Consider the following 23,995-nt stretch of genomic DNA (forward strand, 5'->3'; position numbering starts at 1 on the left):
GCTATTGATGTGCCATATACTTGATTGCTCAATTTGTGTCCCCATCGTGTCATACATAACAACTATTATTTCATGATGGATCACATGTTCATATACCATGCCTCAAATTTCTTTGAGCATTGCTTATCTTGTGCTTGTTGGGGAACGTAGTAATTTAAAATTTTTCCTACGCACATGCAAGATCATGGTGATGGCATAGCAACGAGAGGGGGAGTGTATCTTCATACCCTTGAAGATCGCTAAGCGGAAGTGTTTATCAACGTGGTTGATGTAGTCGTACGTCTTCACGATCCGACCGATCCAAGTACCGAACGCACGGCACCTCCGAGTTCTGCACACGTTCAGCTCGATGACGTCCTTGCCTTCTCGATCCAGCAAGACGGGCGAAGTAGCAGATGAGTTCCGGCAGCACGACGGCGTGGTGACGGTGTTGGTGAAGAACAATCTCCGCAGGGCTTCGCCTAAGCACTACGGAAACTATGACGGAGGATAAACTAGAGGGGACGGGGTTGCCGGCACACGGCTTGGTGTTTCTTGATCTCTCTTTGGTGCTAGCCCTACCCCTCTATTTATATGTTGAGCCTTGGGGTCGAAACTTGGAGTAAAAGCCTCCACAAAGTCGGTTTCACCCGAAAGGCAAGAGTCCTTCTCGGACTCCAGGGCCAGACGCTAGGGTTCCCGGTGTCTGGACCTAGACACCAGGGACCCTGGCGTCTGGCCCCTGGACTCCGCAAAACTTCCTTTTGCGCTTTCCAAAAACCTTGTGGGCTTTCCCGTTTGGCCCAAATAACGTGTTCTCGTACCCAAACATTTCGGGAAACATCCGGAACCCCTTCCGGTGAATTCCGGAACCCTTCCGGGGATCAAACACTATTATCCCATATATCAAACTTTATCTCCGGACCATTCCGGAGTTCCTCTTCATGTCCATGATCTCATCCGGGACTCCGAACAACATTCGTTTACCAACATACATAACTCATATAATACTATATCGTCAACGAAACGTTAAGCGTGCGGACCCTACGGGTTCGAGAACTATGTAGACATGACCGAGACACGTTTCCGGTCAATAACCAATAGCGGGACCTGGATGCCCATATTGGCTCCCATATATTCTACGAAGATCTTTATCGGTCAAACCGCATAACAACATACGTTGTTCCCTTTGTCATCGGTATGTTACTTGCCCGAGATTCGATCGTCGGTATCTCAATACCTAGTTCAATCTCGTTACCGGCAAGTCTCTTTACTCGTTCCGTAATACATCATCCCGCAACTAACTCATTAGTTGCAATGCTTGCAAGGCTTTAAGTGATGTGCATTACCGAGTGGGCCCAGAGATACCTCTCTGACATTCGGAGTGACAAATCCTAATCTCAAAATACGCCAACCCAACAAGTACCTTTGGAGACACCTGTAGAGCACCTTTATAATCACCCAGTTATGTTGTGACGTTTGGTAGCACACAAAGTGTTCCTCCGGTAAACGGGAGTTGCATAATCTCATAGTCATAGGAACATGTATAAGTCATGAAGAAAGCAATAGCAACATACTAAATGATCGGGTGCTAAGCTAACGGAATGGGTCATGTCAATCAGATCATTCAACTAATGATGTGATCCCGTTAATCAAATAACAACTCTGTGTCCATGGTTAGGAAACATAACCATCTTTGATTAACAGGCTAGTCAAGTAGAGCCATACTAGTGACACTCTGTTTGTCTATGTATTCACACATGTGTTATGTTTCTGGTTAATACAATTCTAGCATGAATAATAAACATTTATCATGAAATAAGGAAATAAATAATAACTTTATTATTACCTCTAGGGCATATTTCCTCCAGTCTCCCACTTGCACAAGAGTCAATAATCTAGATCACATCACCATGTGATTAACATCGATAGTTCACATCATCATGGGATTAACACCCATAGTTCACATCGCCATGCGACCAACACCCAAAGGGTTTACTAGATTCAGTAATCTAGTTCACATCGCTATGTGATTAACAACCAAAGAGTACTAAGGTGTGATCATGTTTTGCTTGTGAGAGAATCTCAGTCAACTGGTCTTTCACATTTAGATCTGTTATGTATTTTGCAATTTTCTATGTCTACAATGCTCTGCACGGAGCTACTCTAGCTAATTGCTCCCACTTTCAATATGTATCTAGATCGAGACTTAGAGTCATCCAGATCGGTGTCAAAAACTTGCATTGACGTAACCCTTTACGACGAACCTTTTGTCACTTCCATAATTGAGAAACATATCCTTATTCCACTAAGGATAGTTTTGACCGCTGTCCAGTGATCTACTCCTAGATCACTATTGTACTCCCTTGCCAAACTCAGTGTAGTGTATACAATAGATCTGGTACATAGCATGGCATACTTTACAGAACCTATGGCCAAGGCATAGGGAATGACTTTCATTCTCTTTCTATCTTCTGCCGTCGTCGGGTTTTGAGTCTTACTCAATTTCACACCTTGTAACACAGGCAAGAACTCTTTCTTTGACTGTTCCATTTTGAACTACTTCAAAATCTTCTCAAGGTATGTACTCATTGAAAAAACTTATCAAGAGTCTTGATCTATCTCTATAGATCTTGATGCTCGATATGTAAGCAGCTTCACCGAGGTCTTTCTTTGAAAAACTTCTTTCAAACACTCCTTTATGCTTTGCAGAGTAATTCTACATTATTTCCGATCAACAATATGTCATTCACATATACTTATCAGAAATGATGTAGTGCTCCCACTCACTTTCTTGTAAATACAGGCTTCACCGTAAGTCTGTACAAAACTATATGCTTTGATCAACTTATCAAAGCGTATATTCCAACTCTGAGATGCTTGCACCAGTCCATTGATGGATCGCTGGAGCTTGCACATTTTGTTAGCACCTTTCGGATCGACAAAACCTTCTGGTTGCATCATATACAACTCTTCTTTAATAAATCCATTAAGCAATGCAGTTTTGACATCCATTTGCCAAATTTCATAAAATGTGGCAATTGCTAACATGATTCGGACAGACTTAAGCATAGATACGAGTGAAAAACTCTCATCATAGTCAACACCTTGAACTTGTCGAAAACCTTTTGCGACAATTCTAGCTTTGTAGATAGTAACACTATCAGCGTCCGTCTTCCTCTTGAAGATCCATTTAATCTCAATGTCTCACCGATCATTGGGCAAGTCAATCAAAGTCCATACTTTGTTTTCATACATGGATCTTATCTCAGATCTCATGGCCTCAAGCCATTTTGCGGAATCTGGGCTCACCATCGCTTCTTCATAGTTCGTAGGTTCGTCATGGTCTAGTAACATAACTTCCAGAACAGGATTACCGTACCACTCTGGTGCGGATCTTACTCTGGAAGACCTATGAGGTTCTGTAGTAACTTAATCTGAAGTTTCATGATCATCATCATTAACTTTCTCACTAATTGGTGTAGTAGTCACATGAACAGATTTCTGTGATGAACTACTTTCAAATAAGGGAGCAGGTATAGTTACCTCATCAAGTTCTACTTTCCTCCCACTCACTTCTTTCGAGAGAAACTTCGTCTCTAGAAATGATCCATCTTAGCAACGAATAACTTGCCTTCAGATCTGTGATAGAAGGTGTACCCAATAGTTACCTTTGGGTATTCTATGAAGACGCACTTCTCCGATTTGGGTTCGAGCTTATCAGGTTGAAAAACCTTTTTCATATAAGCATCGCAACTCCAAGCTTTAAGAAACGACAACTTTGGTTTCTTGCCAAACCACAGTTCATAAGGCGTCGTCTCAACGGATTTTGATGGTGCCCAATTTAAAGTGAATGCAGCTGTCTCTAATGCATAACCCCAAAACGGTAGCGGTAAATCGGTAAGATACATCATAGATCGCACCATATCCAATAAAGTGCGGTTACAACGTTCAGACACACCATAACGTTGTGGTGTTCCAGGTGGCGTGAGTTGTGAAACTATTCCACATTGTTTTAATTGAAGACCAAACTCATAACTCAAATATTTGTCTCCGCGATCAGATCGCAGAAACTTTATTTTCTTGTTATGATGATTTTTCCACTTCACTCTGAAATTCTTTGAACCTTTCAAGTATTTCATACTTATGTTTCATCAAGTAGATATACCCATATCTGCTCAAATCATCTTGTGAAGGTCAGAAAATAACGATACTTGCCACGAGCATCAACACTCATTGGATCGCATACATTGGTATGTATTATTTCCAATAAGTCAGTAGCTTGTTCCATTGTTCCGGAGAATGGAGTTTTAGTCATCTTGCCCAAAAGGCGCGGTTTGCAAGCATCAAATGATTCATAACCAAGTGATTCCGAAAATCCATCTTTTATGGAGTTTCTTCATGCGCTTTACACCAATATGACCTAAACGGCAGTGCCACAAATAAGTTGCACTATCATTATTAACTTTACATCTTTTGGTTTCAATATTATGAATATGTGTAGCACATGATCGAGATCCAACAAACTATTTTCATTGGGTGTATGACCATCGAAGGTCTTATTCATGTAAACAGAATAACAATTATTCTCTAACTTTAAATGAATAACTATATCACAATAAACATGATCAAATCATATTCATGCTCAATGAAAACGCCAAATAACATTTATTTAGGTTTAACACTAATCCCGAAAGTATAGGGAGTGTGCGATGATGATCATATCAATCTTGGAACTACTTCCAACACTCATCGTCACTTCCCCTTCTACTAGTCTCTGTTTATTCTGCAACTCCTGTTTCGATATACTAATCTTAGCAACCGAACAAGTATCAAATACTCAGGGGCTACCATAAACACTAGTAAGGCACACATCAATAACCTATATATCAAATATACCCTTGTTCACTTTGCCATCCTTCTTATCCACCAAATATTTAGGGCATTTCCGCTTCCAGTGACCATTTCCTTTGCAGTGTAAGCACTCAGTTTCAGGCTTTGGTCCAGCTTTGGTCTTCTTCACGGGAGTGACAACTTGCTTGCCATTCTGCTTGAAGTTCCCTTTCTTTCCCTTTGCCCTTTTCTTGAAACTAGTGGTCTTGTCAATCATCAACACTTGATGCTCTTTCTTGATTTCTACCTTCGTCGATTTCAGCATCACGAAGAGCTCAGGAATCGTTTTCGTCATCCCTTGCATTATAGTTCATCACGAAGTTCTACTAACTTGGTGGTGGTGACTAGAGAATTCTGTCAATCACTATCTTATCTATAAGATTAACTCCCACTTGATTCAACCGATTGTAGTACCCAGACAATCTGAGCACATGCTCACTAGTTGAGCGATTCTCCTCCATCTTTTAGCTATAGAACTTGTTGGAGACTTCATATCTCTTAACTCGGGTATTTGCTTGAAATATTAACTTCAATTCCTGGAACATCTCATATGGTCCATGACGTTCAAAACGTCTTTGAAGTCTCGATTCTAAGCCGTTAAGCATGGTGCACTAAACTATCAAGTAGTCATCATATTGAGCTAGCCAAACATTCATAACGTCTGCATCTGCTCCTGCAATAGGTTTGTCACCTAGCGGTGCATCAAGGACATAATTCTTCTGCACAGCAATGAGGATAAACCTCAGATCACGGATCCAATCCGCATCATTGCTACTAACATTTTTCAACACAATTTTCTCTAGGAACATATCAAAACAAACATATGAAAGCAACAACGCAAGCTATTGATCTACAACATAATTTGCAAAATACTACCAGGACTAAGTTCATGATAAATTTAAGTTCAATTAATCATATTACTTAAGAACTCCCACTTAGAAAGACATCCCTCTAATCCTCTAAGTGATCACGTGATCCAAATCAACTAAACCATAACCGATCATCACGTGAAATGGATTAGCTTTCAATGGTGAACATCATTATGTTGATCATATCTACTATATGATTCACGCTCGACCTTTCGGTCTCCGTGTTCCGAGGCCATATCTGCATATGCTAAGCTCATCAAGTTTAACCTGAGTATTCCGCGTGTGCAAAACTGGCTTGGACCCGTTGTAGATGGACGTAGAGCTTATCACACCCGATCATCACGTGGTGTCTGGGCATGACGAACTTTGGCAATGGTGCATACTCAGGGAGAAAACTTCTTGATAATTAGTGAGAGATCATCTTAAAATGCTACCGTCAATCAAAGCAAGATAAGATGCATAAAGGATAAACATCACATGCAATCAATATAAGTGATATGATATGGCCATCATCATCTTGTGTTTGTGATCTCCATCTCCGAAGCACCGTCGTGATCACCATCATCATCGGCGGGACACCTTGATCTCCATCGTAGCATCGTTGTCGTTACGCCATCTATTGCTTCTACGACTATCGCTACCGCTTAGTGATAAAGTAAAGCAATTACAGGGCGTTTGCATTTCATACAATAAAGCGACAACCATATGGCTCCTACCAGTTGCCGATAACTTCGGTTACAAAACATGATCATCTCATACAATAAAATATAGCATCACGTCTTGACCATATCACATCACAACATGCCCTGCAAAAACAAGTTAGACGTCCTCTACTTTGTTGTTGCAAATTTTACGTGGCTGCTACGGGCTGAGCAAGAACCGTTCTTACCTACGCATCAAAACCACAACGATAGTTCGTCAAGTTAGTGTTGTTTTAACCTTCGCAAGGACCGGGCGTAGCCACACTCGGTTCAACTAAAGTGAGAGAGACAGACACCCGCCAGCCACCTTTAAGCACGAGTGCTCGTAACGGTGAAACCAGTCTCGCGTAAGCGTACGCGTAATGTCGGTCTGGGCCACTTCATCTCACAATACCGCCGAACCAAAGTATGACATGCTAGTAAGCAGTATGACTTGTATCGCCCACAACTCACTTGTGTTCTACTCGTGCATATGACATCTACGCATAAAACCAGGCTCTGATACCACTGTTGGGGAACGTAGTAATTTCAAAATTTTCCTACGCACATGCAAGATCATGGTGATGGCATAGCAACGAGAGGGGGAGTGTATCTTCATACCCTTGAAGATCGCTAAGCGGAAGCGTTTATCAACGCGATTGATGTAGTCGTACGTCTTCACGATCCGACCGATCCAAGTACCGAATGCACGACACCTCCGAGTTCTACACACGTTCAGCTCGATGACGTCCTCGCCTTCTCGATCCAGCAAGACGGGCGAAGTAGTAGATGAGTTCCGGCAGCACGACGGCGTGGTGACGGTGTTGGTGAGGAACAATCTCCGCAGGGCTTCGCCTAAGCACTACGGAAACTATGATGGAGGATAAACTAGAGGGGACGGGGTTGCCGGCACACGGCTTGGTGTTTCTTGATCTCTCTTTGGTGCTACCCTACCCCTCTATTTATATGTTGAGCCTTGGGGTCGAAACTTGGAGTAAAAGCCTCCACAAAGTCGGTTTCACCCGAAAGGCAAGAGTCCTTCTCGGACTCCAGGGCCAGACGCCAGGGTTCCCGGCGTCTGGACCCAGACGCCAGGGACCCTGGCGTCTGGCCCCTGGACTCCACAAAACTTCCTTTTGCGCTTTCCAAAAACCTTGTGGGCTTTCCCCTTTGGCCCAAATAACGTGTTCTCGTACCCAAACATTTCGGGAAACATCCGGAACCCCTTCCGGTGAATTCCGAAACCCTTCCGGGGATCAAACACTATTATCCCATATATCAAACTTTATCTCCGGACCATTCCGGAGTTCCTCGTCATGTCCATGATCTCATCCGGGACTCCGAACAACATTCGGTTACCAACATACATAACTCATATAATACTATATCGTCAACGAAACGTTAAGCGTGTGGACCCTACGGGTTCGAGAACTATGTAGACATGACCGAGACACGTTTCCGGTCAATAACCAATAGCGGGACCTGGATGCCCATATTGGCTCCCACATATTCTATGAAGATCTTTATCGGTCAAACCGCATAACAACATACGTTGTTCCCTTTGTCATCGGTATGTTACTTGCCCGAGATTCGATCATCGGTATCTCAATACCTAGTTCAATCTCGTTACCGGCAAGTCTCTTTACTCGTTCGACAATACATCATCCCGCAACTAACTCATTAGTTGCAATGCTTGCAAGGCTTTAAGTGATGTGCATTACCTAGTGGGCCTAGATATACCTCTCCGACATTCGGAGTGACAAATCCTAATCTCGAAATACGCCAACCCAACAAGTACCTTTGGAGACACCTGTAGAGCACCTTTACAATCACCCAGTTACATTGTGACGTTTGCTAGCACACAAAGTGTTCCTCCCGTAAACGGGAGTTGCATAATCTCATAGTCATAGGAACATGTATAAGTCATGAAGAAAGCAATAACAACATACTAAACGATCGGGTGCTAAGCTAACGGAATGGGTCATGTCAATCAGATCATTCAACTAATGATGTGCTCCCGTTAATCAAATAACAACTCTTTGTCCATGGTTAGGAAACATAACCATCTTTGATTAACAGGCTAGTCAAGTAGAGGCATACTAGTGACACTCTGTTTGTCTATGTATTCACACATGTATTATGTTTCCCGTTAATACAATTCTAGCATGAATAATAAACATTTATCATGAAATAAGAAATTAAATAATAACTTTATTATTGCCTCTAGGGCATATTTCCTTCAGTGCTAACTCACACGTGCACATACACATAATGATGGATCATGTGTACATTTACCACGCACACACTTTCTTTGGTTTGTGTCTATTTTGTGTAGGTACCCATGAATATTTGTCAACCTCACAATCCCATGAGTTGAGAAAACGAGCTCTAGAGAGCAATGATGACTTGGGAATCCGTGGATTTTCATCCCCACCGCTCCCTTCGCGCAAAGACTTCGCGCATCTCTTCTACTTGGCCCTCACATGGTTATGGGTTATATATCACTACTTCCTTTATGCCCATATTGCCATGTTCACTTTGCATGATATTCTCATTCCTATGCCTTTGTCATGCATTTGTGACCCATGCTTTGCATTACACACAATGATTGATTCTAGTACTTGTATGTGTATTTGCAAGCTTGGTGCAGATATTGCTTGTTATTGCCATGTTCCATCTATGACCCATTCTTATGATGTTACTTTGGCCATGATTTGCTTTTGTGCTTGCGATATGTCGTGTGCATTTCCTATATCTACTATATGCTCACATGACATGATTGCCATGATTTCCTCTAGTGTGTTGCATCTTTTCTCCACTAGTTTGCACGACATGATTGATATGCTTGGTTTGTGTAGTGCATCAACCATGATTCATACTTGCTCGTTTCATGCGGTTGATGGTGTCCATTTCCATGCTTTGCACATGAGTGCGATTGCTTCTTGTCATACATCTCCATATGTTCCCTCTCTTATGCTAGATGACTTGCCATGTATTGAGTGCAACAATGCTCTTAATCTTGCTCATGATATTGGCCCCATAGCATTCTCGCATATACTTGGAGATTTTGACATATTTCTTGTGAAGCATGCTTGTCTTACCTCTTTGCACCATATACCTAGTGCCACCCAATCTAACCCCAACCCTAGCAGATAGTAACCTAGTTCCAATTGACATAGCACCATCTCCACCACATAGCTCCCAAACAAGAGACCTTAGTAAGGCAGCTCCAGTGCCCAAAGCGACGGCACTACCACGGCGAACCCCAACTCCACCATTTAGTACTAGCGGTGTTCTGGGAACCAACCCAGACTTGCCTACCTGCAGCCCACAGTGTGGCTCCATCAGAGGCCTGGTACGACCCATCTTCAACATCGTCAAGACAAGACCCTCGCAAGGGGCCAAGCCTCACGAGGCGGACGACACCAAGACCTTTGGAGGGGGAAGCCTCCCCAGGCGGCCTCCCGAGGAGCGGAGATTCCTATGCAAGCTCTCACCTCATGAGGTTGAGATGACGCAAGCCATGATGACCAAGGCCAGGCGGGCGCTAGTTAGCGCAGAGAGGCAAGTTTCCTCTTTGGTGCTAAGGAGGCAAGCACAGGCGTGGGGTCCCGAGGAATCAGCTAAAGGTGTCCATTCCCGTGCAACAAGACCAAGGTCGCCGGGACGGCGGGACGGATGTCATCGCCGAGCCCACCATGGCATCACGACTAGAAGCTTTGCAGGCGAAGGCCACCTTTCATTAGGATAGGATGTACTACTTGTCCCGCTTCAAAATCAGCCACTGTGGGATCCCTTCCCGCCTATGTTTTGGGGGAAGAGGACCGAGGCCACTATAAATATAGCTTAGCCACCACCATAGTAAGAGAGAGCTCTCTAAAGTTACCACAAGAACAAGAACGAGCCTCCTGAGGTAGTTCTTCCACTGTACTAGTTCATCCTCTGCCCCTCGCGAGGCCAATCCACCACAAAGCAGGAGTAGGGTGTTACATCACAAGGTGGCCTGAACCTGGGTAAAAAGCTACATCCATTTTCCTTTCCCGTTAATCGAGCTAGGTCGTGAGAGCAGCGCGTTGGTTGGCAGGAGAGGTTGAGTTCTTCATACGCGCCCTAGAGTTCAACCCTTCCTTGGGTCTGCGGAGCCCAGAATCCAACATTTGGCATGCCAGGTAGGGGCATGTTGCAGGATTGCTTCCTCGCTAGCCGTGCTCCGCCGTGCCAGGTAGGGCCGCCGGGCGCGTTTGAGGACGCCACGGGCCACCGGGCCTTCTCCCCCGCCCTGCGGCGGGTGCGATGGCCGCCGAAGTTCAGGCCGGAGTTGCCACCCCGGAATGATGGTGCATCGGACCCTGCGGGGTTCATCCAGATGTATGAGGAAGCCATCTGGATAGCTAGTGGCGACGACAAGGTCATGAAGAATTGGCTCCTGATGGCTCTCGCGGATATGCCACACACCTAGTTCCTTAACCTGCCGGAGTCCTTGGTGGCCTCCTGGGAAGAGCTGCACGTCCTATTCATCGCGTGCTTCGCGGCACTAGCACCCCACACCGTCGCAGCCATTCTTGGCAGGTAATAAGCGCCAACCTCAGACCGCCATGTCAAGTAGATCTTTCGGCGGGCGGGGGCCGCCCGTTGCCCTGAGGGGCCCCTCCAGTCTGGGCGGTGCCCGGTGCTGACCTCTCCTTCAACTCCAGGGATCATCCCAAGACCACGGCCTGTGCGGGTGCGCTTCCCAGGCTCTGCACCCCCACCATCTGCAACGTAGCAGTCACGAGGACCCTCATCAACAGCAGGGCCGGCCTCAACGTACTCTCCATGGAAGAATTCGGCCTGCTCCATGTGCCTCATGGCCGGCTCCTCCCCACCAAGCCCTTCTCTGGAGTCGTTGGCGTCTCCACCTGTCCCCTGGGGCAGATCCGCCTCCCCATCACCTTTGGAACATGCGACAACTACTGCACCGAGCTCATCGACTTCGACATCGCCTCCATCGGGCTCCCGTACAATGCCATTCTCAGGTACCCGGCCCTTCCAAAGTTCATGACGGCAACTCATTCCGGCTACGACATCATGAAGATGCCAAGAAGCAGCGGTGTCCTCACCGTGGCAGGAGACGTCGGGGATGCGCTCATGGCCCTTAGGCTCACTTTCAAAGCTGCGGCAGCTGCGCGACCAAGTGTGGGGAGCACTCCGGAGTGCCCAGGGGCTGCGCCGGCAAATAAGAAGCAATTGTTCTCTCAAGATCGGGCCAAGACGAAACAGGTGCCGGTCAACGAGGACGAAGAATCAGGCGCTACCTTCACCATAGGCGCCGGCCGCCCCCGGGACCAGGAAGAGGCGTTGGTCGGCTTCCTTCGCGCAAACAAGGATGTATTTGCATGGGAGGCGATGGATCTGGTCAGCGTTCCATGCGGGGCGATCAAGCATCACCTCCTGATGTGCCCCAACACGCGCCCCATGAAGCGGAAGGCGAGGCGTCAAGCCCCGGAGAAGTAGTCGTTCATCATCCAGGAGACTCACAAGCTCCAGGTGGCGGGCATTATTCGGGAAGTGCGGCACCCATATTGGTTGGAGAACCCGGTTATCATCCCCAAGAAGGGCGGGAAGGAGCGCATGTGCGTCGATTTTATGAGCCTAAATAAAGCTTGTCCCCAAGACCCTTTCCCCTTTCCGCGCATCGACCAGATCGTCGCCTCCACCGTCGAGTGCGATTTGTTGTGCTTCTTGGACGCCTTCTCAGGCTATCATCAAATCAAGATGGTGGTGCATGACATAGAGAAGACAACTTTCTTGACCCCGTGCGGGGTGTACTGCTACACCTGGATGCCATTCGGGTTGCACAAAGCCGGAGCAACCTTCTAGCAGCTCGGGAGGAACACCGAGGCTTACGTCGATGACATAGTGGTCAAATCCTGGGAGGCGGGAACCCTTGTTGAAGATCTGGAGGAGACATTTTCCATCTTGCGCAAGGTGAAGTTGCAGGTCAACCCGGAGAAGTGCATGTTCCCGTCCGGCAAGCTTCTGGGTTTCCTGGTGTCACATAGAGGGATCAAGTCCAACCCGAAAAATATCAAAGTGATAGAAAGGATGAGCCCGCCACAAACCATCGATGAAATGCAGAAGCTAGTGGGCTGTGTAACCTTGCTGGGGCGCTTCATCTCCAAGCTGGGCGAGCACGTCCTTCCATTCTTCAAGCTGATGAAAAAGAAGGGCCCATTTGAGTGGACTCTGGAGGCCGACGCCGCTTTCCAAGACCTCAAGAAGTACCTCACCAACCCGCCGGTGATGGTAGCGCCTTGCCCTCTGGAACCTCATCGCCACACCTCATTCAGCTAGCGCGGCGCTCGTGGTGGTCCGTGAAGAGCATGCGGCCAAGGGTGTGTGGTGTTGCACCTTGCACCCAGCCAAGGTGCCGCGCCCTCAGGACGGTGGTCCGAAGGCCTCGGCCTCCCCACCAGGCGATGGGGGCTCCTGAAGGCGATGCTCCTAAGGCGACGGCTTCCCCACCAATCGACAAGGCTCCTGAGGCTCCTCTGCCTCATGAAGGGTAAGACCCCGCAGACGCTTCCTCCCTCGTCGAGCATCCCGTGTACTTCGTCAGCGTGGTGCTGCGCGACGCGCGGGCGCGCTACCCCATGCTAGAAAAGCTCCTCCTCGCACTCCTCGTCGCCTCCAGGAAGCTGTGTCACTACTTCAAGGCCACCCCATCAAGTTCGTCTCAGCCTATCCCCTGGAGAGGGTGCTTCGGAGCCCCAACGCCGCTGGAAGGGTCGCTGAATGGAAGATTGAGCTGCAGGCATTCCAGCTGGAATTCAGCACCACCAGAGTCATCAAGGGTGCGGCCCTCGCTGACTTTGTGGCTGATGGACTGATGCACCTAGCCAAGAAGTGGGCGAGGACCGCTCTCTCATGCCAGGAGACGAGGCGCGTGATGGTTGGGTCATGTACTTCAACGGCGCGTTGGCACGCCCAGGCGCGGGGGCTGGAGCTGTGCTCGTCTCACCCACCCAGGACAAGCTCTATTACACCGTGCAACTCTGCTTCTAGCACGGCGAGAAGGTCTCCAACATCATCGTTGAGTACGAGGGCCTGGTCGCTGGACTCAACGCAGCGGGGGCTGTAGGGGTCAAGCGCCTCACCATCAGGGGCAACTCCCAGCTCCTCGTCAACTTCTTTAACAAGGCGTACAAACCAAAGGACGAGCACATGGAGGCATACCTTGAGGAGGTACGCAAAATTGAGAAACAATTCTTAGGCATGGAATTGCAGCATGTACTGCGCGGCACGAACAAGGAGGCGGACGACATCACCAAAAGGGCGTCTAGGCATCACCACCAAGAGCCTGGCGTCTTCGAGGAGTGGCTCTTCAAACTGTCGGCAGCTCCTCCCACCACGGGACTAGCGATGTCTCGCGAGGAGTTGCCCTTGGTACCCCCATCGGGCGCCCCGACTTGTGGTCCGACCTCAGGAGCCCACCTACTCCTCGCGCTTGAACCTCAAGAGGGGTGTTGGATCGATGAATTCAAGGCATACCTGCTCCAAGGCACCCTGCCGGAGAAGGAAGAAGATGCAGAGTGGATGGCCCGCCAGGCCACCGCGTACCGCATCAAGGATGGTGAGCTCTACCGAAGGCGCCCAAATGACGTTTCCCTACGATGCATCTCCATGGAGCAAGGTTGTGAGCTGCTGGCCGACATACATAGTGGAGACTGCTTGCATCACTCCTCATCACACACCCTCATGGGCAAGGTGTTCCACAACGGATTCTGCTGGCCCACGATGCTCAATGATGCCACTGAATTGTTAAGATCTTGCAAGGCCTGTCGATTCCATGCTAAGCAGATCCACCAGCCCGCTCAAGGCCTCCAAACCATCCCGCTCTCATGGCCATTTACGGTCTGGGGATTGGACATCCTAGGCCCGTTCCCTCGAGCGCCCAGGGGCTACCGCTACCTCTACGTCGCCTTCCACAAGTTCACCAAGTGGGCGGAGGTGGAGGACATCCGCACCATCCCAGCTGGCTCGGCGGTCAAGTTCATCAAGGGCCTCGTGATCCTCTTCGGAGTTCCCAACCGCATCATCACTGACAACGGCTCCCAGTTCACAAGAAACTTGTTTAAGACATATTGTGCTAACATTGGGACGTAGATATGCTATGCTTTGGTGGTGCCTCAAGGCAAGGAGCTTCAAGAAAAAACTCGATGCTTGTGGCTGGGGCTAGCTCGATGAGCTTCAGTCTGTGCTTTGGTCCATCCGCACCACCACGACTAAGCCCACGGGTGAGAACATGTTCTTCCTCATCTACAGAGCAGAGGCAGTCCTCCCTCATGAGGTCAAGCACCCCTCCCCATGGGTCCTGGCATTCGATGAGGCGCTCCAAGACGCCTCACAGGGATGGACCTCATGTTGGGGAAGGAACGCCACCGCCAAGCCTCGCTCCATGTAGCGAGGTACCAGCAGGCGCTGCTGCGGTATCACTATCGTAGCGTCCGCTCCAGGACCCTCGAGGTGGGTGACCTCGTCCTGAGGCGGGTGCTCTCTAGGGAAGGGATTCGCAAGCTCTCGCCCATGTGGGAGGGCCCGTTCAAGATCGCCCGTGTCTCCAGGCCTGGCACCGCGCTCTCGGAGACGCAGGACGGGGTCCCCATCCGGAATGCCTGGAACATCCAGCACCTCCGGAAGTTCTACCCATGACCAAGGCCTTGCGCCCGCGAAGTTCTCCGCTCGTGACACTCTCACGTAATAATGAGTTGGGGTTGTACACTCCCCAGAGTCTCTTGAGCACCACCCCTGGGCCTCACGGGGGCTCCAACCCACGTACAAGTGGAGGCCCCATGCTCTGCACTGGTGGGAAGACAAGAAGACTAATGTAGGTGCCGGACGTGGCAGTTCTTTTGCTTGCTTTCTGTAGCTGGTTTGCAACTTCTTGAATGAAATTTGGAATTTTTTCGCGTCCCTTTTGAGAGTTGGAAATTTTCTTCTCCTTGCGTTGTTCGCTCTCTCAGGTCTTGCCTTAGGGGGAGTGATAGTTGCCCGTCGCTCCTCCTCGCGCATCCCGTGCGCGGGGGCTGGGCAGGTGTGTGCGCTCGGGCCCGCCCGCGAACACACCTCGCCAAAGCCTCAGTTCCCTGGTCTTTGGCATATTCGTCCTTGCACGACACTCTCAAATGAGCTCACGGGCATGATGCATCCAGAGTTTCCTAGCCCTACAGCTGCAGAGTACCCCCCGAGGCCCGGCGACTTCCGAGTCCCCTCGCGGCAAGGCGTACTCTCGCGGCACGGGAGTCCATCATAGAAACACTAAGCTAAATCATCCTAATCACAACCAGCAAGGACATAAATACTAGGAGGCAATATAAAAGCGATAGCATAATGGCGCAAGCGCCATGGTCCATTACATGCCCCGACCCAGGGCCTTCCACCTTTTTTCGATGCAGGAAAAGAAAAGAAGCAAAAGCGGTCGCGCGACTACAGCAACTCCTGAGGCCCGGCTCTAGCAGTGCTCGGGCTCATTCGGAGTGCTCCTCCTGCTTCACCGGGGCATGGTGGTGCCGCGGCCCATCCTCGTCCCCAATCCGAGCCTGGTGACGTGGCGACTCATCGAAGTCGCCATTGCTGGGGCTCTCCTCGGAGGAGGAGCCGCCGCTGCTGGAGGCGGCACGACCATGGCCAACGGCAAGATCGTCACCGGCAACGGCGCCGTCCCCTTGGTCGCCATCATCGTCATCGTCGTTGTCATTGTCGCTCTCCGGGAAGCACCCCGCACGCCGACCGTCTCCCCCGAATACCCTCACAAAGAGGGTCACAACGCCGTCGTACCTGAAGTGGAGGGTGCACCTCCCGTGTAGGCCCGCGCGTGGGCGAATGGCTGCCACCCGCGGTTCAAAAACACGTTACCGACGGCGGTGCCCTCGACCTCCACCTGTGAAGCCTTGCTGGAATAGCCGTCTGCCTACTGCCTGAGGCCACTGGGTCCCCCGGCCGGCAGCGCACCCGCAAAGAAGCATGGGAGCTGGAGCCAGAAGCCCGCGGGCCTCTCCGCCCACACCACGAACTCCGAGGACGCGCCGGCCGAGTGAGACCGCGGGCGCGGTGGCCGACCAGCCGCTGTGCGCCTTTCCTCTTTGTCGTGGCTTCTCGGGCCGGAGGAAGGTGCACCCCCACAACTGCCAAAGGCGGTGCCAGCCTTTGAGGGGGGTATGCCCATGCCCTCGGGGAGCCTCCGCTGGCGTCTCATCATACTTGCGGGGTTGGCCGCACCTCCTCTTGGGCGGCGGTGAGTCCGGTCCCTCCTTGGGACCATGGATGCTCTAGCAAGACGGCGGAACAAGAAGAAGGAGAAGCAAGGGGCGAGAAGATGGAGATAGGCTGGGGGCTCTGACCCCTTCCCCCCATTTATAGCCGGAGGAAGGCCAACTGCCAGCCTCCCACGATTCCGAGTAATGATAGTCTTCCTACATGCAACAGGCAGTTGTCAAGTCGGGCAGTTGCTGAGGCAGCAAGGGGAAGTGGAGACACTCACGTCCCATCAAGCGCCACGTGTCAACTCGGTCCACAGGCGATTGAGGCCCGCGGCGCATCTCCCTTGCCCTTTAGCTTCGCCTCGAAGCCAAGCGCGAGCGCACCTTGGGCCCGAGGGCTAATGTCGGTGTTCTGGGAACCAGGGTACCCAAACTTTCTTGCTGCAGCCCACGCTATGGCTTCCTCAGCGGCCTGGTACGGCCCATCTTCAGCATTGGCAACACAATACCCTCGTGAGGGGCGAAGCCTCGCGAGGCGGACGACACCAAGACCTCTAGAGGGGGCAGCCTCCCCAGGCGGCCTCATGAGGAGCAGAGATTCCTATGCAAGCGCTCACCTCATGAGGTTGAGGTGACGCAAGCCATGACGACCAAGGCCAGGCGGGCGCCAGCGGGCGCAGAGCGGCAGGTTTCCTCTTTGGTGCTAAGGAGGCAAGCACGGGCGCGGGGTCCCGAGGAATCAGCTAAAGGTTTCCATTCTCGTGCAACAAGACCAAGGTCGCCAGGACGGCAAGATGGATGTCATCGCCGAGCCCACCATGGCGTCACGACCAGAAGCTTTGTAGGCGAAGACCACCTTTTGTTAGGATAGGATGTACTACTTGTCCCCCTTCAAAATCGGCCACTATGGGATCCCTTCCCGCCTAAGTTTTGGGGGAAGAGGACCGACACCACTATAAATATAGCTTAGCCACCATCGTAGAAAGACAGAGCTCTCTAAAGCTACCACAATCACAAGAACGATCCTCCTGAGGTAGTTCTTCCACTGTACTAGTTCATCCTCCACCCCTCGCGAGGCCAATTCACAACAAAGCAGGAGTAGGGTCTTACACCGCAAGGTGGCCCGAGCCTGGGTTAACTGCTGCATCCATTTTCCTTTCCCGTTCGTCGAGGTAGGTCGTGGGAGCAGCATGTTGGCTGGCAGGAAAGGTTGAGTTCTTTGTACGCGCCCCATAGTCTGAACCTTCCTTGGGTCTACGGAGCCCTGAATCCGACAAGTACACCTATTCCTATGGACGAAGCACAACCAACCATTCGTAGTTTAGCAACTATCACATTTGATGTTGTTAAATCCTATGTGTGTATCTTCCCATCATGGAAATATTATACTGAAGATGAAGGAAAATGCCAGTTGCAGGTGTTCGTCCAGGAGTTATGTGTAAGTAATGTTTTTCATGGCAATTACTTTGCTTTGTTCCATACATTCTACCTCCATGTTGGTTATAATACAGCAAATGTTCCCATTTTTCTCTATAGAGAAGGACCGATTTGGAACTCTGGATGAGGTAGCATGTGCTAATACCTCTGCTATCTTCAAGAATGCTTTATGGCAGCATTAGAATTACCTGAAGAAAACGTACTTCACTGGCAAAGAAACTCATCAAATTCCATATGTTCGCCTGAGACACATTTACATGATGATGACTGGGAACACCTTGTTCCCTGGTCCTGAACCAAGAATGTGGTAAGGTATATGAGCTCATTTTTTACTTTGAAGTACTATATGTCTGTGTCTTAGTGTACTTTATTAGTGTATAACAAGTGCTTAAACTTGAAGAACAATTGTTCTCATTTAAGATTCCATTGCTATCGTGCATACTGCTTTGCTCTTGTATCACTATATTTACTCATAAAACTTATTTTTTAAATTGAAGGATCCAATCAAAACTCCAATGGCACAACAGGTATGTTTAAGCATGTTTCTTTAACAAGTTTTTTCTTCTAAATAGCTCTATTGATTTCAATTTCAATTATGTATATAGTTGATTTCTCATATCAAGCACATTACTAGCATCACAATAGCGCCAATAGTGTTGTTCTACATGTAGACCCGTGATACCCATCTGAAATCTTGTTGTGCCGTGTAGTTTCCCATGCTTTGTATTCTTTCTATGTTGCATTGTCTTGAACTGATATGATTTGAACCATGTCTCTACTTTGATTTGGCAAGACAATGGAGTGACCATAGGACATAGATATATGTTTGTTTGATGCTTTTATTATGTACTACTTGGCAATAGAAGACTTGGTAGTTTAATCCTGTCCACCTTCCTAGTAAACTAGTACACCGAAATGAGTTTCAGATACTACATGCTAAACCTGGTATGTGTCTGCTTGTTTCTTCTTTTAGAATGCTGACATAATATTGGGGAAGAGTACCTTATTAAGCAATGGTAAAGGAACTAATGCTAATAAGGTTCAGGATAGTGAGACATCATTGTTGGTCTCCAACAAAGCTGATAAAACAGCTAAGGAAAACTATCTTGAAGACAGTGAGACAACCCCAAAGTCCTATCTTGGTGTAGTGTTCGAGTTACTTGCCACTATATTTGGCCATGGGCCGAGCCGGGCCGGGCTTGGGCCGGGCCTGAAAAAGCCCACGGCAGAAAACTAAGGCCCAGGTCCTCCCAAGCCCTATCACTGGGCCTACTTGTCAAGCCCAAGCCCGACCCATCTAGTAAAAAGCCCTAAAAATCCCTTAGGGCTTAGGGCCGTGGGCCTGGCCTCTTCCTTAAAATGTCAATATGCCAAGCCCAAGCCCATCCAGGCCCTACTGGTGGGCTCAAAATTCAGGCCCAAGCCCGGCCCATTGGCAAGCCCATCGGGCCTAGGCCCTGGATTTTAGGGCCGGGCCTGGGTGGGCCGACAGGGCCGGGCCTGAGATGGCCAGGACTACTGGCCACTACCACCGCACAAGCTATTCGAACTCACTATCTGAATTAGTTCGGTTTCTTGAGTCTCAACTACAAGCTAAAAGACATCGATCAGCTCTGCTGCGACAAGAAGCCTAAGGCCTACGGAAGTCCCTGGAGAATTTAGATGCGTACTTTCTAGCGCAACAACAAGCGTTGGAGGATTTTAGCGCCAAACAGGAGAAAGCTAATAAGCTTGCTAAGCTTATTGCCAGCATGGTGGATACCGAGGATAACGTTTCTTGAGCTCTTATGAAGTTGTTTCAGTTATGGACTTGTTTTGCTGCCGCGCTTATTTGCACTGGTGGCAAATTAGATGGCCAGTGTATGTAATATGCTGCTATGTTCCCTATATTTGCACTGGTGGTGAACTTTGATGCCCAGTGGATGTAATATGTGTAATAGCAGTAATAGCCCATCGTTAGTTACTTGCTTATTTATTTCCTTATTGTCTTGTTTATTTGTTTGCTTGTAGTCACTGCAGTTCTTTTTCTGCGTTTTTCTAGTGGCCACAATAACCTATTTTTATAACTAGGCCACAATAACCATGGGCAACATACGGACCGTTGTAACCATGGTCCTGCTACCTGCCGTAGTGACCATGGGCCTCCTAGGGGCCGTAGGATCCATGGGCGTCCTACGGGCTGTAGGATTCATGGGCCTCCTACTGGCCGTAGGATCCATGGGCCTTCTACGCGCCGTAGGAACAATGGGCCTTCTACGGGTCGTACGATCGATTGGCCAAACATGGGCCATACTATTCGTGTACCAAGAACGGTCCGCAAAATGGGCCGTAAACAGGCTAGAGTGGAAATTGTCTGTTTATGGCCTGACCATAGGCCGTTAATAGGCCAAAATGTATAACCGGATTAATTCTATTGACAGGCATCACGAGTCGTTAATGGGCTGTATTTGATGACGCTATGGAAACAACCCAATGGGTTAACGGGCCACAAACGGGCCGAATATGACCACGTGCTAAATTTGGCCCACAAGCGGAACAGGCCAGTAACGGACTGTAAGTAACTGAATGCTGGAAATGAGCCCAAAAATAAATGGGCCCTTAGAAGGCAGAAAGTTAACACGGGTTGGAAACAGCCTAACGGAATAAGGGGTCATTGATGGCTATAAAGCGATACACTGTTCATAATGGGCCAATTTCACCACAGGCCTTTAATGGGCCTATAGCTACAAAGGGACTTGTATGGGCCGAAAGACATCATGGGCCTTACAAGGGCCCAAAGTTGCAATGGGCTGGAATCATATTGGACGGCCCCTACTAGGCCTAATTCGGATAGGCAATAATGGGTCGTGAATTAGCGGGCTGTAAATGGGCTATATGCGAACATGCCGTTGATAGGCTTTCCGTGGGCCGGCCCGCTACCTTTTGACCAAGTCAAATGGACCGGCCTTTTCACTTGAGTGGGCCTTTGTTGGGTCATGCCATGTGTCGACGAATCATAGGGCCTCCCGTCCAATGAGTGGATGCCATCTATCCAAATAGTGAGCCAACATGTGGTTCCTCTGGTCATTGAGAATTTGACACATGGAAAATCCCCATTGGTCAGGGCTGTTAACGGGTTATCGGATCGAAATCAGAACCCGATAGCTTAACGGCGGCCCATTACGGTGGATGCCACGTTTCAGTTACCCTTCACGAAAGCACTTCCATGATGTGTCATTTATCGTCATGGAAGTGGACACTTTCGTGATGATAATTTTGGTATTGTCATGGAACACTTCTACGACAGCACATGTATGACTATCTTGATTCTGTCATAAAACCGTCATGGATGTACATGCATGACAAAAAATGTGACCTACTGTGACAAACATGTATCATCACGGAAGTGTATTTTTTTGTAGAGTAACATACCGACGGACAAAGGGAACTACATATGTTGTCATAAAGGTTCGACGACAAAGATCTTCGTGGAATAAGTAGGAACCAATATGGGCATCTAGGTCCCACTATTGGTTATTGACCAGAGAGGTGTCTCGATCATGACTACATGATTCCCGAACCCGCAGGGGCGCATGCTTAACGTTCGTTGACGCTAGCGTAGTATTGGGATATTTGATGAGTGGTAACCGAATGTTGTTAGGAGTACCAGATGAGATCCCGAACGTCATGAGGAGTCTTGGAATGGTCGGGAGGTAAAGATTTATATATGGAAAGTTGTCTTTCAAGATTCCGGAAAAAGTTTCAGTTTATTCGGTATTGTACCGGGAAGCATCCAGAAGGTTCCGAAAACTTCCAGAGGAGTCTGGAAGTCCACCAAGGGTTCCACCACGTCCCAAGGATCAGCACGGGCTGAAGGGAGGCACCCTGGCTTTATTGGGCCGGGCGCACACAAGTCCCTGAAGGCCCATGAAGTTGGGAAAGGTGGAAGGTCCACTTTTGCATGGAAGGGAGGGAGGAGGACTAGGATTCCAGCTCCTCCCTCTTGGTTGCACCCTAGGATTTGGAGGGACTGTTCCCCACGCCCCTCCACCTATATATAGAGGGGAGGGGCGCCCCAAGAGGATACAGCAAGCCCTTGGCGCCCCTCTCTCTCCCGTTACTCCGTAGTTCCACCGCCTCATCCCGGCGACACTCAGAGAAGTGTTGTCGGTGCTCCATCACCACCACGCCATCGTGTTGGTTGTGATCCCATCTACTTCTCCTCTCCTGCTTGCTAGATCAAGAAGGAGGAGACGTCATAGAGCCGCACGTGTGCTAAAGTCAGAGGTGATGTCTGTTCGGCACTAGATCGGTTGGATCGTGATCGGGTCGCGAAGAGTACAACTACATCAACCACATTATATACGCTTCCGCTTAGCAATCTACAAGGGTATGTAGATACTCCCCCTCTTGTAGCTATACATCTCCATGGATAGATCTTGCGCGTGCATAGAAATTTTTTGTTTTCCATGCAATGTTCCCCATCACAAAACAGTCATTATCTCATGATTAGATAGCCAACAGTGCTATGTAGCGACTCGATCCAAATGGATCAATTCTCTGTGCTTAAGTGTCATCCCTGGATCGGTATGCGGACACACAGTACTCAAGGATTTATAATAGAGGTAAATCACATGTTTAAAGTAACATAAATACTATTACCTCAATCCAAATAGCGGAAGTAACAAGGTTGTGGATTCCCATCAACACCAACGGTAAAGTTGAGTGTAGAAATCATAACCCTAACGTATCACTTACTCGTCGTAAGATCCTACAACGTGAGACGTTGCAGCCACAAAGGGTCAGTACATTGAATGTACTGGAAAATTCACACCATAGAGCAATGATGAATAAAGGCTATCACTACATGCATATATGGCTGGTGGAGGCTCTATGGTTATGATGTTTTTGTGAAAAGCCAATTTTTCCCTACTGCAAAGGAATAGATTTTATTTAACTATCATGGTGGTTGTTAAACATTGAGAATGGTTGACAGCATTCTCAATCCCAATTAAGCATCATCATTAAACCCAACAAAATTAATTACAGTAACATGATGAGATTCACATGATAATCCAAGTACTAGATACTCAAAACTTCCATAACCGGGGACACGGCTAATCATAATTAGTTTATACACTCTGCAGAGGTTTGCGCACTTTTCCCCACATGACTCGATCTCCTCCGTTGGTTTTCTCACACTACATGGTGTTTGAGAAACGGATGACCGAGACATAGTCTTTCAGAAGCGCTAGCACCTTACGATGGGTAGACCTGTACACCTACTCTCCCCTACATCTGCTAGTCTACCACTGTAAGAGTTCGCATGACTTAATCAACTATGCTAGAGCCCATAATAGCATGTGGCTGCACACGGAAGTTTCTAGCATGAATAATCTTATGATCCCTTTGAGCCTGGGTGGCGGTCCAAAACAAACAGGCAATCCTGGAATACCCAAGTGCCTCAATCCACCCAGATGTGTATTAAAGTTGCCACCTTAAATAAACCATTAATTAACAATCTCACATGTGTCATGGAAATTCACTCACCCAATCCACGTCTACTAGCATAGCATGGCATAATAAGAAAACGTTGAAGTAACTCCCAAGGGTTTGATAATAAAACTGGTGATAGGTACTACCTCATCTACTTCCCAAAACCCACATATTAATTAGATCCTAATCATGAAATTGTTTGATGATTGAAACTAATGCATAAAAACTGGGTATGAAAAGGGATATGATCAAAGTGTGAACTTGCCTTGTACTGTTGATGAAGATGATTCGCACTCATAACTCCTGATAGTTCTACTCGTCACACTCTAGTCAATCTATCGCGAGCAAGCAATGGTAACCACACATAAGCAATCACTCAAAAGATCAGAAAGAACGAAGAATACAACTCGGAAAACATCAAAAC

Source organism: Triticum dicoccoides, chromosome 1B (assembly GCF_002162155.2).
Source record: "Triticum dicoccoides isolate Atlit2015 ecotype Zavitan chromosome 1B, WEW_v2.0, whole genome shotgun sequence".
In the NCBI taxonomy this organism is placed as follows: domain Eukaryota; kingdom Viridiplantae; phylum Streptophyta; class Magnoliopsida; order Poales; family Poaceae; genus Triticum; species Triticum dicoccoides.